Source organism: Gobio gobio, assembly GCF_949357685.1.
Source record: "Gobio gobio genome assembly, chromosome: 1".
Lineage (NCBI taxonomy): Eukaryota > Metazoa > Chordata > Actinopteri > Cypriniformes > Gobionidae > Gobio > Gobio gobio.
In genome coordinates, this window is record NC_137097.1 from 35769548 (window position 1) to 35788615 (window position 19068).

At 39.3% G+C, this 19068-nt stretch overlaps 1 protein-coding gene across 1 annotated transcript in view; it reads right to left on the reverse strand.

Annotated features, from left to right (window-relative positions):
• baiap2l1b (BAR/IMD domain containing adaptor protein 2 like 1b) overlaps positions 1–19068 on the reverse strand; it is an 80617-nt gene that overhangs the window by 46212 nt on the left and 15337 nt on the right. The window lies entirely within an intron of this gene.

Here is a 19068-nt window from a genome sequence, read left to right on the forward strand (position 1 = left end):
ATAATAATCCTCAGTATTCCCCAGTCTAATAAACCGCCTCAGCCTTGTTTTCCAAGAACAGTCCTCCCTTGGAGTAGCTACTGTAATTAAAACACGCTGTGCCGGCATGGATATTTCTCTCAGCGTGCTTCTTCCCGCTGTAATCAAATGGGGATTAAAATGCAAAATCTACGGCATAAATCAAAGCATTTTATATAAAGGATCCGCCCACCACACACTTAGTCAACACTTATTTGAGAGGCAATTCTCAAACATCCTAAAGAAATGGATTTGATGGTCGGACAGAGAAACGTAGGGACATATAGCAAGCACATGCTCGGCTCTAGCGAGAGCCAATTCTATCAGACATCTGCGAAGAGATTTTATCCCTGCCCTAGGGACTGATCCGTGTAGATGTGGAAGAAGAAAATAGGAGTTTTTCCATAGAAACAATAAGTCCCTCTCTTCAGTCACAGACTTCTCGGGTCACTCACAGTACTAAACACAACACGTTTGTTAACTACTGTCAGCAGATAGTGAGGCAAAGACAAAATAATGTGAGCTGATACACAGAGAACGCAGTGAATCTGTCTTGACAAATTTATATACACCAATAACCTTGTCACAGTCAAAGTTACAGTCTTAAAAATGATCAAACCAATAGAGAACTATGGATTAATACTGTACATAACGTGAAGTTGGGGTCTGATAAGCTGATAAATACATTCTTGTTATGGCTGAAACTAAAGGAACAGTTTATCCAAAAACACAAATTCCCATAAACTGAAGATCAATGTGTTTGCTTGATGCGCAATGAGGTTTGTTCTCGTGTATAAATAAATGATGACAAATTTCAGTTTTGGTCAAACTTCAGATTAGGGTCCAATTCTCACCATTAACTATTAACTACGATTTTTGCCGCGATAAACTCTTAATTACTGCTTATTAATAGTTAGTAAGGTAGTGTTTGTAGCTTTTAAATTTAGGTATTGGGTAGGATTAAGGGATGCAGAATAAGGCATTAATGTGCTTTATTTGTACTAATAAACAGCCAATATCCTACTAATATGATATGATATAATATGCTAATAAGCTACTAGTTATTAGTTAATAGTGAGAACTGAACCCTAAACTAAAGTGTCACAGTGCTAATTATTCTTCATTATTTTGTTTAAATCCACTTGAAAAGAATACAATTTTAAAAGCTAAAAGTGAATTTAGGCATGACACCTTATAATGTACAGAATGACAAACAGATATTTATTGATTTGCTTTAACAGATTTGCTAAATATTACATTTAAAACTGTAAAAATAAGGGAAATTAGCATGTATAATATCTAATACAACAATGCAAATAAATAAAACGTTTCTGATATGGGACCTTATTGCTCATAGCAGCCAGTTTGAAGTTTGACAATAGGTGAAATTTAGTGTTGAGTGTTGAGGTAGCTGTGGTGCTTTTGAGGAGGAATTTAGAAGGATGAACGTGATGAAGAGTGCTTTAAAGTCCCCATGATATCAAAATTTAAGTTTTTATGGCTTTTAGTATGAATATGTAAGCCTTACTGTTATCTACAAGCTAGTGTGCTCCAAAACAATGACAAGATACGTTTTTAGAAGATATAAGCTTTCGAAACTTACAGTCTCTCACTTCCGCCAATATGATCAATGATTTTGATGACATCACTGCACTTCAGCTTCTCAACAGATTTTCTGTCCAATCAAATGCTCTCTAGACTATGAAGCCCCGCCCCCTACATTATAAATAGACACTGAAGCTGTGGCAGAAATCGGTCACTTGTTCACACATTTTCTATTTTCTACATGGTGAATGGCACATGGTGCACTATATAGGGGCTAGGGAACGATTCAGACAGTGTGAATATGCTTTCAACTGGGGCGAATTAAATTAAATCTGGTCCAGAGACACGATAGCACAGAGTGGATCACATTCGCGAGTCGATGCAAACCACAAAATGTATCAGATTCTGCACAGAATGCTGTATTTTAAAGAAATATGGAGGTTATGAGGAGAAACGGTTAGAAAGATGCAGCATTAGAAACAGCACTGACGAGTCGAAGAGATAAAACAGGTGCGCCAACATAAATGACACACTGTCCAAACTACACATCCTCAGAATGATTATGATCACTGCTTTACTTTAGTAACAGTTTCATATTAAATCTAAAAGGGGAATCTATCAGACTGTGGCTATCAACTGCAGCTTTACCGAGCTTAAAGGCTCTGGTCGAGCTGTGATATAAACAAAACACTATTAGCTATTTTGAAAAAAGGGAGGAGCTGTTCGATATGAGCCGCCCAGTCTTCCTGTTTCAGTGGAAATTACGTCAACACATTGAATAACGATGCACGTTTCAAGGCAATACAGTGGGCCTTTAACGTATTGAGTCTACGAGTTGCTGCACTCTAACACACCGTAACATTTGAATCACTACTGAAGTCAAATATAACACCAAGATAAGCCAGTAATCAACGTCACTAAACAATTAATCGGCCATACCAATGTCAGTGGTTGCCATCAAAGATTGTGCTAAACAGATTGTGTTGTGAAACTCAGCCTGTGAGAAAAATAAAGTCACATGTGAATGAGGCATGGGGCGGGGGCAGAGGTGCAGAACATGAAGCCAGCCTTGGTCCAAAGTCACATGAGTCACACAAGGCCACTTGAGAGCAGCAGGTGTGGGTTCCCTCCTCTGCCTCAGCTGACCCACTTTAACTTTATCTGCTCTCTGACCCTGATTCAGCCCGGATGTCTTATCAGCTCCACTCGAGCCATGCGAGTTTGTTTATGTGTGTCAGTGGCAATGCCATAAAAGAAAGATTAGGCCAAGCAAAGTGTAAACCATCCTATTTGGAGCCATGTCTCTGGACGTTTACAGTCCCAGTGTCCAGGAAGTACATGCAATGGACTGTGGTAAACAGTTCTCTGTGATTCTACTGCTGTCTCATAAACACTGTTATTGTCCTACAATATTAATAATAATAATAATGTAATGTAAGATTGAGCCATGGCCTAGGCACTCAAAAAGAACAGATTAAATCTGTCTGCACACATAAATAAAAGATATTGATAAAGGATCCAAAGCAGAGACATCCAAACCAGGGACCTCGGGCCAAAGCTGGCCTGTGATTAGGATTGGGTACCGAACTCGTTACTTTTAAGGGCACTTCGAATTTCGTCGGTACTACAGAGTACCGGTTCACATTAAAGGGATAGTTCACCCAAAAATGAAAATTAGCCCAGGATTTACTCAACCTCAAGGTGAGCAAAATACTCCTTTTTTTAACTTAAAATGTTTAGCTTTTTAAAAACACCCTTGAAGGTACAGCATGTTTGGAAATTACATGGAATAAACATATTAACTGTTCAAGCAATATTTGGCTTGATTTTTCTTCATTTGTTGTTGATGAACATTTTAATTCCCTCCATGTCCAACATGTGCTCTGATATTATTTCCATAGCAACCACCTAAACAATCTTTCACACAAACTTTTTAAAAAGGGACATTACTGTGTTGTGGTGAAAATACGGTTTGTCTTAAAACAAAAAAAGAAAATCAAGTTTTTAATGTTATTTATGTCTATGTGGTGTTTTTATTTTTGCATTGAAATTGAGAATACAAGTTAAGAAAAAAGAAAAAAAAAGAGAGATGTCATTTTTTATATAAATAAATTAGAATTTTAATATAATATAGTTTTATATAATGCAGCATTTACTCAACCAAGCTTGGCCCATCATAGTAAAAAGTTCAGCCTCCTCTGATTTAAAGCATTCAATGCAATCTTCCGAACAAATTAAGCAAGTTATATACCAAAAGGCCTTTTTAAGCAAGGACTTCTGTGGCTTTTGATTAAGGATTTTAAGGAAACTCACAAAAAGCCATATGTAGCCAATATTTAGGAGCCAAGTGTACCTAAAACCGTTTAACTTCTAGCATAACTTTTTCCCTGAGAACGTTTTTCAATTCTCTGACATTTCCAGGTTTACCATGATCGTGGGAATCTTCGGAAAGGTATAAAAGATTATCTGACAAATCCTCTGCTCATTATTTTATTGATTCATAGCTTGTTGGTCAAGCCACCTGAATTGTAATGTTGGAGTAATTGAAGGTGAATGGCAGGATGAACTGTGATGGGAGGGGTGATGCGTTTCCACCCACAGACTTTGATCACAGCAGCTGTAGGTGCCGCCCAGTCAGACACAGAAACTTCCACTGCTAAGAACAAAAGCTGCAGGCACACAATGACATAACAGCGACATGACCAGTGCTTTACAGTCAACAGTTACTCTGTGATACAATACATCATAGATCATCCAACGCTTCTGTATTATCAAAGACAACAACAGCAAACATTCCAGCTACAATGAGCATGAAACAGAGAACCGGTGTGTCTGCAATGAATAAAAAATCATGGCCTTCAACCACACCATTTCTAGATGGATTTACACGAATGAAAACTGCTCTCAGTAAGCAACGAGTACTGGGAGAGCAGATCCCGTGAGAGGAAAACTTGAGTCGCAAGAGGTTGTGTCGCAGTGATTTTTCCACTGTTATGGGACGATGTTGCTAGACTTGCCGTGAAAATAGCGTCAACAACAGCTTAAAAAAAATAAAAAATTACAATAAACAACTCTTGTACCAACAGGGCTCTCACACCTTTTAAATAATGAATTTCAATGACTTCTCCATGACCTGTCTAATCATTTCTGATTACTGGATAAGGATTTTTACACATCATTTCATTAAGACTGTTGGTGCAGATTTCCATGTGGATCTAAAATGTGACCAAAAGCTCAGATCACATTTGTCGGCCGATTTTCTTTGCAGTCTGACTAAAAACAACAACAAAAAATGTTGGGTTGTTGGCATGCACATGGGGTGACTGTGAATAAGCCCATAAAACCAATTTTGCACCAAATATTAACATTGTGTGACTAGACCTTAACGAAATAGTTAGATTAACTTGGCATTCCTTTAAACTGATTAAAGGAATGATTCACTTGAATGTTCGCTTTTTTTCTACCCAAATCCTGTGCTGAGCCTTTCGGGTTATTTTTTGGGGTTATTTTTTTTTGTGTTACTCAACTCCTGGGTCAGACGTAACAACCCAGGGGTTGAGTTATTTATCGCTGGCTTTTTGTGACCTCTTCAGGAGAGAGCAGTGTAGCTCTGTCAAATTGGTGCATGTGTTCGGCAAAATACAGGTTTGTGTACATTTTATTTTACCTATAAATTCGTTATTGTTCTGTATATCTTTTAATTGCATGCAAAGCAACATACAGGGGCGCAATGTGAGTCACCTACACGAGTGTCGTGTCAGCCTGTATGATTTTATTCAAGAAGATACAGAATATGAATACTTATGATGTTAAAATGTGTTCTCAGAACTGTACACTGATTGTTTATGGACAGGTTATGGAGTCAAACGCAGGGCGGTCTGAAGTTAGATGTTCCCCTGCTGAACATGATACAAGCTCTGGCATGAGATCCAGCGCCACTACAGTGGAAACGGGACAACAGAGACTTGTCGATTACACTTGGATTACTTCTAAATGTTTCATTTTTACTTCTAATATTTGTTAAACGAGCTTAAATGTAGGCAATATGTATTAAAACTATACGAAAACAAAGTAATTATCATGCAAACCAGTGGTTGCTGTGGAGTATTTTAAAAAGTTTAGAGGATTTAAGGTAATCTGTAAACATTAATTCTTGTATGAAACAAAAATAAAAAAAAGCTAGTATTATATTAAAGATGAATCAACCCATTATGCTGGGTTAAATAAACAACCCAACTTACTGGGTAAAATTAACCCAACATGTGTTCTGTCCTAAACTTACCCAGCCCTTTGGTTATCTGTTTTTAAGAGAGTGGGTTTGATTCCCAAAGAATGCACCAACTGATACATAACATGGACAGAGTTGTTTATTCAAATGAATCAACTAAGGTTTAACTCAATATAATCTAAGTTTAAGGGATAAAATGACACGAACAAACAATATCTCTCACATGCACTCTCCAACCTGAGGCTGATGTGTACGTGTGTTGACTGCTGTCCTGTGGCCAGCCTTGCTAAGCACAGTTCAAACAACACAGGAGACTAAAGGTCACCAGAAAGTCCTGGTTAAAAAGCTTCCTTTGTGGCACCAGTGAGGGAGCATGTGTGTGTGTGCGCGTGTGTGTGCCGGGGTCTGGCAGGGACTGCTGCTTTCACTGTTACACAAATCAAGAAAGAGGGGTGTGGACACCAGAGCAGGTGACATTGTGAAAAAGAAAATCAACAATGAGGCTAAAAAAGAACATCTATCCTTTTACAAACACTATACTTAAAAAGATCTTAAAAAGGTAAAGCATTTGGTTTGGTAAAGTGATTCAGTTTGGCATTATTCAGTTTAATGACCCGAATCAGATCGGGATGGAATAGCTAAGCCAAAAATAAAATATCCTGTCGATATTTGCTCAATGTCATGTTGCCCCAAACCCCAATGCTGTTATTTTTACGCTGTTGAAATTTTTACACAGCTCTTTTGTATACGATACAATACTGTCAAGCTCCAAAAAGGACATCATGAAAGCACTCTGGTTCTGTCACATAAAGAGCAACAGACTGAAATTACAAGGAAAAGGAAAAGACATTTGAGAACAACTGGCATTTGACATAAATGACGTCAAAACTGCCTTGGTCCATTTCTGCACGGATTTTCGAACCTGAATGGACAAATTATAGAGCTCTGCTGGTGGCAAAACTAGCTTATGCTTTCTGATGACATGGGTGTATAAAGAATGAGTTGTATGGACTGCTTTTATTATGCTTTCTTGTGCTTCTTGGAGTGACTGTCAAGAGTCATGGTTATACCGAGAAGAGCTGCATGAGGACTCTTCAGAAATTCTCCTTTTGTGTTCCAGAGGAAAATAACAGCATATGGTAAAGCTGCACGATTCTGGATAAACTGAGAATAACAACTTTTTTGGTTTAAAATAGAGAGATCACAATTCTCTAGGTGTGTGATGATACACAATATTGGGTTCACGAAAACGAGACAATATCTTAACAATATTTGTAAGAAATCTTCAATGACTAAATATATGACTGGACGCAAAATTAATGAACACAGACGCAGCCGGATCATTTCAATAATGACCAGCGCAATCTACCCCGTTAGCGTCTGGTTTAAGACCGTTTTTTTTTGGCCGGTAAATAAGGGTGCAAACACCAGTAAACTGACGAGCGCAAACCTTCATTTAAATACTCTCCTCACATAAATTGTGTGTCTGAAAGGGAAACTCCTACAAATGCATATGCTGATTTAGGTCAGCCGCAAAATAACCCTGTCCACGCCTTTTCAGCGCCAATTTATCACGGTGTGTCTTTAATAAATCCTGACAGTAGTATAACACCAAAAGAGGCTGTTAGTAAATCTGGCCCCTAATTTAATATAAAGAAATAATATACAAATGCCTGCCGAGGGTGCCAAATCAAGCACTTAAATTGAATCAAGGAATCGCGACAGCCCTAAACTAAACATCTTGTAATGAATGTCACTTCAGTTCTACTTTCTGAGTATGAATATCATATGCAGTAAAACCATAGACCGTAAAAAAATATGGACGACGCGACTTCATTGACTTCCGCTGACCAAAGTTGAAGCTTTCATAGGCCCGCTCACGGCGCTGACATCTTGGGACCGAGTCTGCGCAGTAGCGATCTCGGGACCGGAGTTGCGCAGTAGAGAACAGGAAGTAGAGGCGCGATTATCAAAAGCCCGCCCACACTCTCGCAGATGCAGAACAATTCATTATGTTGGTGTGAAATAAACAGTTATGGAAATGTAGAAATTAAAGCTAAAGCGCTAAAGCTCCAATCTCCTCCCAAAAATCCAGAAAAAAGTCCGTTAGTGCCTCAGTGACAACTTCACTCAGAGAAGCCGTCAATCTCAGCTGTCAATCATGACGTCACACCCCCCGTTTTTATAGCATCAAATAACTCACTAAAACTAAACTTATTTAAAAAACGAACACTTGAAATGAAATTATTGTAATAAAAACTGCCTAAAATGACAGAAACCATCTTTAGGAAACAATTATTTGAAGTGTAATTAAATTGTTTAGTGTGTCTCGCGCCCATTCAAATACATGGAGAGGCGGGGTTTAGGAGCTGTACTGGGACCGGCCACCGGGGGGCGATCGAGGCGCGAAAGCTTCAATTGCTGACTGGAGCACTACAGGCTTGAGTAAAACACACAAACTCAACTCCGACATGCTAATATCGTGATATATTGTAGCACGAGATCGCGTCAAACCCCAACAATTCTCCCACCATTCTGAATAGACAACGAAACAAAATAACATGTAATTTACCATTTACTTTTTAAAAAAAATCAGTTTGAGTGAATAATTCAATGTCTCACTCAAAGATCTCTTGAATGAATGATTCAATGACAAATACTTTTTTAACCGTCATTTGTCGCCACCTACTGGTGTAACTATATACAATTTTGATACAATAGCTATTTGACGCGTGAAGTTACTATCAAAAGCTGATTTACTCTATTTTGGTATATCCAAACTATAAACTTTTATAATGAAACAGTGATCATTTGAATTATTTTAACACAGAAATAATGATTCTCTAAGGATTATAAGTACATATATGGGATATTATATTCAATGGTATCTGTAATTGTATGAGGCATTCTGTTAATGTGTAGAAAATTAAAAAAGTGAGGGGGGAAAAAAGAAATGATGATTCTATGTGGTTAAAAAGACGCTGTTTCATACCTGTACATGACAACTGCTCTCTCTGGATCAACGGCAGCGCCAACGCAGATTTGAATGTTCGCTATTTTCGTCCTTGTCAAAGCTTTAGTAGACAGTCTAATCATTGTCATTTAGGAATAAGCTTGCATGCGTGTTTAAATCGAGATTGCAATCTTTTACCAATTAATCGGGCAGCTCTAGCATATGTTTAGCATAGGTTTAATGCCGTGAAGGTATGAGTACACAATGACTTTTGGTAACACTTTATTTTAGGGGCCAATTCTCACTATTAACTAGTTGCTTATTAGCGCATATTTTAAAACAAAATGGACGTAGTGTCCGTGACATCACCTGTAGGTTTCTGAAGAGCCTTTTTGAAGCCTAATTCGGCTGTTGCCATCTTGGGATGTGGGTGGAGCTGGGGTGACTGGTTGCTGAAACCACACCCACCTGGCTAGACCATAGTGGCAATTATGAAGAATTTTAAGGCTTAACATAATTTAAACAGAGTTATAACCCCCCCCCCCCTCCCCCTCCCAGTTGTTATGAAGGGCAAAATTAGCTGTATAGACCAAAACCACTTTTTGTACCAGACTGTAAAAAAAAAAAATCTGCTGTAAAGTTGGGCATTGTAACATGGGGGAGATACAGATCTGAATCCCTTTTAGAGCTTGTCTGTAGTGGCCAGTCGATGAATTAGTTTCAGTCACTTCCGTGTTGGCTTCAAGAGAGACTGTGGGAGGTTGCTGCTCTATATTGCAAGGATATTGGCTGTTTATTAGTACTTATACAGCACATATTAAAGGTCCCATTGCATGAAATTTTCATGTTATGAGGTTTTTCAACATTAATATGAGTTCCCCTAGCCTGAATATTGTCCCCAAGTGGATAGAAATGTTGATCGGTGTAAACCTGAGTTCTGGCTGTCTTTCTCTGCCTTTGAGAAAATGACAGGCCAGACGAGCCAATCCTGAAGTCTCCTGGTTTGACGTCCAAGCAGGAACGGTTACCTCCCTTTCCTCCGCCCAGAGAATCTGGCACGCCCATGCAAACGCTCGAGAGATCATGGGTTGTGAACGAGTGAATGCTGGCAGTTTCTCAGTGTTTGGATGTACAAATGAAAACAGAAGTCTTTTTTCAGTTCCTTCTGATCTGTGATCAGTGATTTCTTATGTGTAGCTAATTATTTATTATTCGTGCACACGCAGCAGCTTCTCTCTCTCCCGACAGAACGGTGTTTTCGTGTTTTCTATCTTGTGAGTCAGTGTTTTTGTACGTCCTCGTCGCGTCTATCTGTTCTAAAATGTGCATACAGTCGTTTCTGCTCAACATCAGCAGAGTAACATCTCAAGAGATAAACCTCACACACGCCGAAGCTCGGGCTGCACTGACCGGTCGGCCTTCAACATCCCCGACCCCCAGTACTGCATCTGGCCCACAGCGGCGGCGCGAGATTAAGTAGAAGGGGGGTAAGCGTGAGCATATCCGGGCTAGGCAGCTTTCCCCACAATAAACTGGATTCCATTCGATTAATGCTGTTGTGTCTTTGTTTGCGCTGTGTACTCAATGCGCGTCACTGACTCTTTTCATATGATAGGAACATATCTAAAAATAATGCTTACACTTACTCGTAACTCGTTCCTCTCGACAGCTGTAATGGTACTTTGCATGTGTTACAAAGTTGGTAATAATGATGAAGACGGACTCGGCGTGACTGGGACTCGTGTTTATTCAGAACTCTCAGATACAAACAAAATAAACTCGCGCTGACTGACAGCGCTCTCATAACTCAGTAGTTACTATAAATAACTTTGTTAGCAATCGCTGAGCTCAGTCTCTGGTACATTAGTGATGTCCGGTTCGCGAACGATCTTTCTTTTGAACCGGTTCTTTTTAGTGAACCGAATCAGTTCACCAAATCGGACTGAATCGTTCTAAAGGGTTCGCGTCTCCAGTCAGCGCTGATCCATAATTTACTAAAGTTACTAACTTTCTGACATGAGTGACAGCCCCTCCGACTAGAAATAGACTAATAACCTGAAGTATGTGCTGTAACTACAACAGTTCACTGAACTGAGACATGCTGAGAACTGATGTGAAGTGAACTCAGGTCCATCCGTCTCTCTGGCAGCAGCTCGTGCGTCGTAGACCTCGTTAAACCACGCCCCCTCCGCTCATTTAAAATGCAAAGATGTCAGCCAATCACAACAGTGGGCGTTTTTACTGAAGTCTCACAGCAGACACGCCTCTTGAAACAGGGCATTCAGCCACAGGGCAAACAGCAGTATTGAAAAAATGCCTTTTATTTCTAAATTATGACATTTTATGATGTAAAAATCATACTAACAATATAAGTACACCTCAGGAAACATTATAAAATAATAGAAAAATGCCATACCATGGGACCTTTAATGCCTTATTCCACATCCCTTCAAATTACATAATGGGACTAGATGTTGCAATCCCAAATGATTCAGTCCGATACTTGTCTTGAGTGGGTTTTGAGGCATCATCTAAGTTGAAGGGTTTCATTGGTGACCACTTATTGCCGTTTCCTCCTATACGACATCTTCAGTTCTGCACCTTGGCTTTTTTGGGTGTTTCGCCATTTACCACAAGACATCCTCCGCCGAGGCAGGCCCACCACAGGCCGATCAGACCTGGGTGTGTGTCGTAAGGGGCCCAAGTGGTCATTTGATTCCCCATGCTATCTCCTTTCTTCTCAACCACAGCCAGTGACTGCTCCTTTCAGCAACTGTGGCAAGTTCTTTGATGGTCTTCCTCTGGGCCTGCCCTCTAATGCCCATTTCCTTTAAGCCTGCAGCCTACCTCCACTGGACACACCTTCACGTTTTATTTGTAGCTTGACAAATCCTTTTCCATAGAAGGTACAGGTGTTTTACACAAAAGGTGGAAATATCAGTCTAGTCAATCAGAGGGAAAGCAAACACAAGCGGATTGGAGTAATAATGAAAGCAAACTCTCAAAGCTGGTTCATAACTTTCTGTCATTCTTCAGTCTGTTAAAAATACAAAACTGGCAAAAATGAAATGTGTCAGGACTGGGCTGATCTCCTGGCTTAGAGACTAATGCCCTGATGCACAATGATAATAAGCAGAGAATTGTGTCACTCTAGAAACACGGAGGCTGATTTGCATCTTCCTGGGCTGTGGTTCACTCCTGCTTTGTTTGTGTGTTCTTCCCGAAAGACAGCACGAGTCCAGGCAACAGGTGGGGTCAACTGAATCTAAACACTATAAGCATTACATTTGACAACAGAAAGGTGAAGATGGTTTTCTCTGTTTGTTTAGTGGCATTAACATGCTATCTAATAAGGAAAATTAGGGATGGGAAATATAGTATGATCTATTAAACATATGAAGCATTAGGAAAATAATGGCAAGACGTTGAGTTGTGATATATTTCAGTAAAAACACCCATGGCATTAAAGGCATAGGGCCCTATCATACACCCAGTGCAATGCGATGCCAGGCGTGACAAAGTGTTTTTTGCTAGTTTTATCCCAACGCAGTTCTCATTTTCGCGTCCAGCGCCACGTTGTTTAAATAGTCACTCGCGCCCATCTGTTCGCCCATGGGTGTGCTGGTCTGAAAATTAGGTGTGTTCAGGCGCATTGTTGCTATTTTGAGGCAACTGAAATAGACTGTGCCATTGACCAACAAAAACCTGGTCTTAAGTCAATAGCGCAGTATTTCTTGTGTTATTTAAAGAGCGTGTTAGTAATATGCGCCTATGGGCGGGTACATAACGTTCGTACACTCTGATTATTACACACACAGGGATGTGCAGCAGCACACAAACATTTTTAAATATTAAAAATAAAAGGATTCCTCTCTGGAGAAGCGTTCAGTCTTTCGCAAATTCCACCATGTAAATATCGAATCCGCCATGGTGCAAGCGCAACTAGCTTTTAAAGGGAATGGGAGATGAGACTCTGATTGGTTTATTGCACGTTATGCCCAAAACACACCCATGTCTCATTAAGAGACTAGGTACAACCCTTTTTGGACTATGCGTCTGGCACGGCGACCATTTTTTCTGATGTTAAACTATCAAAAGTGGATTCAGACACGCCCTAAGTGCACCTGCGGCATGTGTTTCAGACCATGTGCTCAGATCGTTAAAATAGGGCCCCCAGTATGTAAGTTTCAACACTACAGGCTGCTCATTCAAAACAAATAAACAATAGCAAAGGCGTAGCTTGATGACGGCGTGAATGAGTGTGGAATCATGGGATTTGTCATCTTCACCTCAAGCAATCCGACGGGACTCAGGCAGAAATCATGTTCATGGACGAGTGAATGTATTAAAGTTTTATTAATGTTACTGTGGTATGAATCAGGGCGGGAGCCTGGGACATTTTACCTTGCTGTTTTTATTAGGCTGCTGTCGCTCCTTTCCTTTTGTTGTTTATTTTATGATATAAAGTTATGTTTAACATTCACCTCCTTCTTCCTTGAATGTGAACTTTGTTACAGTCACGTTTGATCACTTACATTCACATTACTTTATCTCATTCTAATGAAACAGCAGCAAGTGCTGAATTACAGCTCATACACGTCACTTTATCTGATGAATTACTTGGTCAAAACAATCATACTAAAAATACATTTAAGTGTGTTTACATTTTTTGATAATGTTACTCTGTTCGTTCACTCCGTGGCTGTACGAGACCCGAATAAACCAGATCAATATTAGAATATCATATTAATAAAAGCTGGATGACTTGTGTTGCTAAATGGCATACGGTTCAGTTTAAAACATATTGTATGGTGGAGAAACTGCTGTATTACAAATAAAAAGCTCCTTCTGATTTTGCTGTTAGCCACTTAACATAATAGTGTCGTCTCTGAGATACAAACATGGTACTCGTGGTAAATATATAACATTGTTCTAGTGTTTTTTGGATCTTTTAATCGAAAAATCGTTCATATTGTGCCTTTAATGGTGCATTAAATCCTTTGTGTCTTTGTTTATGATTTTGTTCTGCCGGCTGTATGAGCATTTTAATGGGGCTAAACAGTGTGATCATAAAATGAAGTGATACAGGGAAGAAGAAAGACTGTTTTGAATGAATATTCACAGGGTAATTTCACAATGCTCCAAGTGTTTTCTGAGCACAGAAGCAGCCAGGGGATTTCAGAGACCATAGGAAAAATAGCATACAAATTCACTTCTCTGTCTCTCAGGCTCGCAGACTCACTAAAAACAGACGGTTGAAAACAGCAAGAGCAATCTGATCTTCACAAACATGGTTATATTTTGTCAAAAGGGTCTTCAGGGCTGTGTTTAACTCCACTTTTATACACTCGCAAACTGTTTTCAATATTGATAACCATAAATGTTTCTTGAGCATCAAATCATCATATCAGAATGATTTCTGAAGGATTATGTGACACTGAAGACTGGAGTAATGATGCTGGAAATACAGCTTTTATCACAGGAATAAATTACATTTTACAATATATCCAAATATAAAACGGTTATGTTAAACTGAATTAATATTTCACAATATAACCGTTTGTACTGTAGTTGAGATCAATTGATAAAGGCAGCCTTGGTGAGAATAAGAAACTTCTTTCAAAAATATTTAGAAAACCTTACTGACCCTAAACCTTTGAATGGTAGTGTAAGTGTTAACTGGTAAGAGTCAACTGCAGGAAAAACTATGCTGGAGTAACTATTCATTTAAGAGTGCAGAGTCCACTTTTTATGTTATTATGTAACTGGGTAAACATGAGCACAATCACAGTAAAGTTAAGTTTCCACTACTAAAAATGTGAGTGTGGCAAGTAGTCAAGGCCAAGGGACCTCATGGAGGAGCTCGTATGAGGTTTGTAAGACCGGGTAAGGGCGAGAACAAGTCTGCAAATTCTGCTTGCAACCTGGCTATGTCAGTGAGTTGCGAGGGCAAGAGGTGGTCTCCTCCTGAGGCCAGAGAGACAGATTGAAAAATCCTCCTCTCCAGATATGAAAGCCGCCAACATCACTGGCTCTGCCTCACTCCATTTTTTAAGGAGTCTTCACTGTCATCGCTGCCCCTTTTATGCATCCAAGCTCCTCCATGAGACACGAGACCTCATTATCACTCACGGCACCAGCCTCTCCCCGTTCCCACGGTCCCTCTGCCTCAACTGCTCGCCACAGTGAGATTTAGGGCTGCAACAACTAATCGATAAAATCGATAAAAAAAGTAATCGATAACGATTCTCATTATCGATTAGTCGGGTCTGCCCTCTGTGCGCGATAAGCTTCCACCAGTCGAGCCAAATTACAACACTGAATAAAGCATTTTTATGGACAAAATGTGTGTTTTGCCAATAAATAAAAATTGGGGTTTTTTTCCCAGATTAATCGAAAAAAATAATTGGCCAACTAATCGGTTATCAAAATAATAATTAGTTGCAGCCCTAGTGAGATTACATGATATTTTTAAGTTAAATGTATGAATTAACTTATATATATACAAATATTTCAATTTCAGAGCAATTAAAATGTATGATTACAACATAAAAATCTGCAAGTTCTGCTTAAACTTAAAAAAATTGAGGCAACTGATTGTTTTGTCAACTTATTCGGGTTTACAGTGTAGGATTCTCTGAAAAGTAGATAGTGGACGATATAAATGTATCAGATCATCCACCCCTAAATGATCGTAATCAGAAGCAAGCACAGTGCATGCACATGACTCATATTTCAGTGGCATTCAGTATGGAATTTGACTGTTTAATTCATAGATTAAGTATGTTGTTTCATATGGATCGCTGTTTTATCACGGTCTTCTGTGGGTTTCTTAGACTATTGACTAGTCGGTTACAAAATTTTCATTTAAACATTAATGAAATGAGTCGTGGCATTCCTAGTAAACCTCTTTATCCACTAAGGCGCACAGTAGCAGGAATGCAAGCGTGCTGCACTTGTGCGTTCATGCATTCCTCAGCATTTCCACAGTACCAGCACACCTCCATGAGAACAGACCCAGGCATCTGAATGATATTCCAGTGAACTCCACAAGCGTAATTTGATGCTCTGCTGTCAGCGAGGGAAATGCCACGACAAAACAAGGTGCCTCCAACGAACAGCGACCTCATTGCCCTCATTGCGAGACAGTGCGAGCGGGACGTCACACTTGTTGGGCTTAACAGTTTAAACACAGAGGACACCTGTGTGGTGCAAGGATGATGTGTTGTCTTTGGTGCCACTGGTTAAGAATGAAAGCATCTCCATCTCGCTGACACCTGACCTCGTTCGGGGGGGGGTTTGGGTTGTCAATCTGTCCGTGACTCTCAAGACTATCTAATGTCAGCTCATCTGCCTGAAGGCGGCTCCGGTTTCAGCTCAGCCAAGCACTCCGAGCTCAAGAGGCTCCAGTCTAGGAGGAACACTGGTGACGTGGAAAGCGAGGCCTGTGTTTGGACGTTATCTGCCCAAACAGAAGCAAGTTTCAGCTCTTATCGCCTATGGATAGGGAGGGCTTTGTGTTAACAACCACAAAGGCGATGTCCAAATGTTATGGCCCTCAAAGGAAAAGGTCAAGGAAAGGTCGTCCAGACTACAAGATGAAGGAAAGAAAATCCATCACTTTGAAGCATGACTGTTGATAAGTGTTCGCACACAGACACCGTTTACACTGGTGTTTTCAAAGATCTGATCACAAGTGACCAGCCGAGGTGCAATATCGTTTCCAATGGTAGGTTTCCACCAAATCTGTTACAATCTGAATCGGTTCAAGCACGAAGTAAAACTGGAGTTACTGATGACTCGTTTGTCATGCAAGACACATTACAAATGTTTAAGGCAATCCCAGGAGACCCCATACTAGGGCTGCAACAACTAATCAATACAATTGATTATTATTGATAATGAAAATAATCCACAACGAATTTGATTACGATAAGTCAAATCTGCGCTCTATGCCCTGGAAAACATCACGGTGTAATATGCATTTACTAGGGATGTGCGAGACTAGCCGACTGGTCGATTAAATGATTGTGCTGCTGCTAGTCCACTTGGAAAATACTAGTCGTTTACATTTTTTTTGTACATTTAGGGCCAGATTTACTGTCAGGATTTACTAAAGACATGCAGTGATAAATTTATTTATTTTTGGTTATTTTTGCAGCTGACCTCATTGCATATGCATTTGTAGGAGTTTAGGAGATTGTGTTGGTCATGGAAATGATCCGGCTGCGTCTGTGTTCTTTAAATTGTGCGTCATCAGTAGATCACACGCTGAACTGTCCACTTCCATCGGTGTTTGTTTGGAATTTACTCGCTGTTTCGTAATTCAGACCCTTAATGTTTTGCTTTATATTTTTACAAAGGCTTCGTTTAAATTACCGTCATGTTAATGTTACATCATGAAAAGTGTAGCAGCAGAAAACAAAATAGTTTAATTTTACCCCAGCTTTTGCATGCGCTGGTTTTCTCTGGCGCTTGCGGCGCCTTCAGAGAAATGTCCACTCAGAAGATGAGCAAAGTGAGATTTTGAAAGCTTACACAAAACTTTTCTGTTTTCTTCTATGTCATGTCTAACTAGTATAACAATTAAACATGTTGCCTTGCTTAGGCTTGTTACACTACCGGTTATAAGCAGGGCCACACGGAATCTCTGGACTTTTTTGTGATTGGTTTTAAATGCATTAAAAAGATCTAAGAGTATTGGAACTGAAAACATTACAAATAAAATATTCACTTCTTAACTTTTATTTAAGGTCTACAATACAAAGCAAAATAGAACAACTTGACTTTTAAACAAAGCTAGATCTCTTTTATAGTACATCCACTAAAAGACTACAATGCTTTATCGATTGTATTGTACACAAATCATTAAAATAAACAATTTAATATCATTCAACAATAGAGCAAAATAAATAAAAACCTACCTAAGTAAATAAATAAATTACTTTTAATAGCTATAAATAAGTAATTTTTGCAGAATTGTATGTTTCCTTACTCCTCCACGGTCACTCTCTCACAATCAGCAATCAGCAATGTCAATCAGCACAGACTACTACCCTTCACAATCACGCACGAGCAGGTTGTGTATGCTTTTCAATGAAGGGCACTAATCTGTGGAAATCTGCTGAGCTTTCAGCTGAATTCTGCGGACCAGATTCCGTGTGGGACTGGTTATAAGGGACAATACAGTAGGACATTTTATATCAGATTAAAGGAGAAACATTATGAATGAAACCTACTTTACACTTGAATAGTTGCTATATCAACAACCTAACGATAAGAAAATACGATTAAATAATGTAGTTGTCAGTACACAACAAGCTTGCGATTTTGCTACCCGTCATGTGTACAGATACTTTTCATACACGAGAGGCGCGTTCAAACCAAGCAGCAACCTCCCTCAGTTTCTCTTGAAGTCAATACGGAAGTGACTTAAACTGCAATTCATCGACTGGCCACTAGGGACAGGCTCCAGGAGGGAGCAGAATCTCATAGAGAAGTGACGCGCTGCGAAGATGGCAACGGCCAGCTCGACCCTACTTTGCGCTTCAAAACCCTATCGGGGACGTCACGGACACTACGTCTATATTTTTGTACAGTCTATGGTTCAAACCCAGACGCGCAAGTGGTTGCCGTAGTAACGGACAACAATACCTTAACGTGCTGACTTATTATGTGGACTAACTTTTATTTGAGGAAATCTGTTTATAATAGGCTATTAGGTTTGAACTTATTGATTCCGTTTTAATGTACCCAAGTGTACCTAAAATAAAGAGTTTAATAAACAGTTTTGTGGCTCTTAATTTCTTTTTAATTACCCACTTGTAAACTTATGTTCACTGTTCTTTTTTATAAATATTGTATTTGTATTCAATCTATTTTCATTGAGTTGAATCGAGAATCAAAATCGAATCGAATTGGAACATCTGAGTCGATACCCAGCCCTAGTCTTCAAAGAGTAGGTCACCAAAAGCGCACACACACAGCCGCCTCTCACAAGTGTCAGATTATAGCAGATTATTACACATAAACGTTCAAATACACACAAAGTTGTGTCAAAATGCCCTTCTTGGCGAATATTCACAACGGTTATGTGAATGTGACCAGCATGTGTAACAGCATATTGTCCTTTAAAACCTGCTACTGTCTACTATTGGCTGTCTGTATTATGAATGATAATCAAACACCAAAGGAAAAGCTTTAATAAGGATTAATATTTAACTTATACAGTTATGACTATGCAAAGTTAATTTAATATTTGATTATTCAATTTCTGTGGTATTTTTACTTGAATACTACTGTTGGACGTAGCTTAAAAAATATG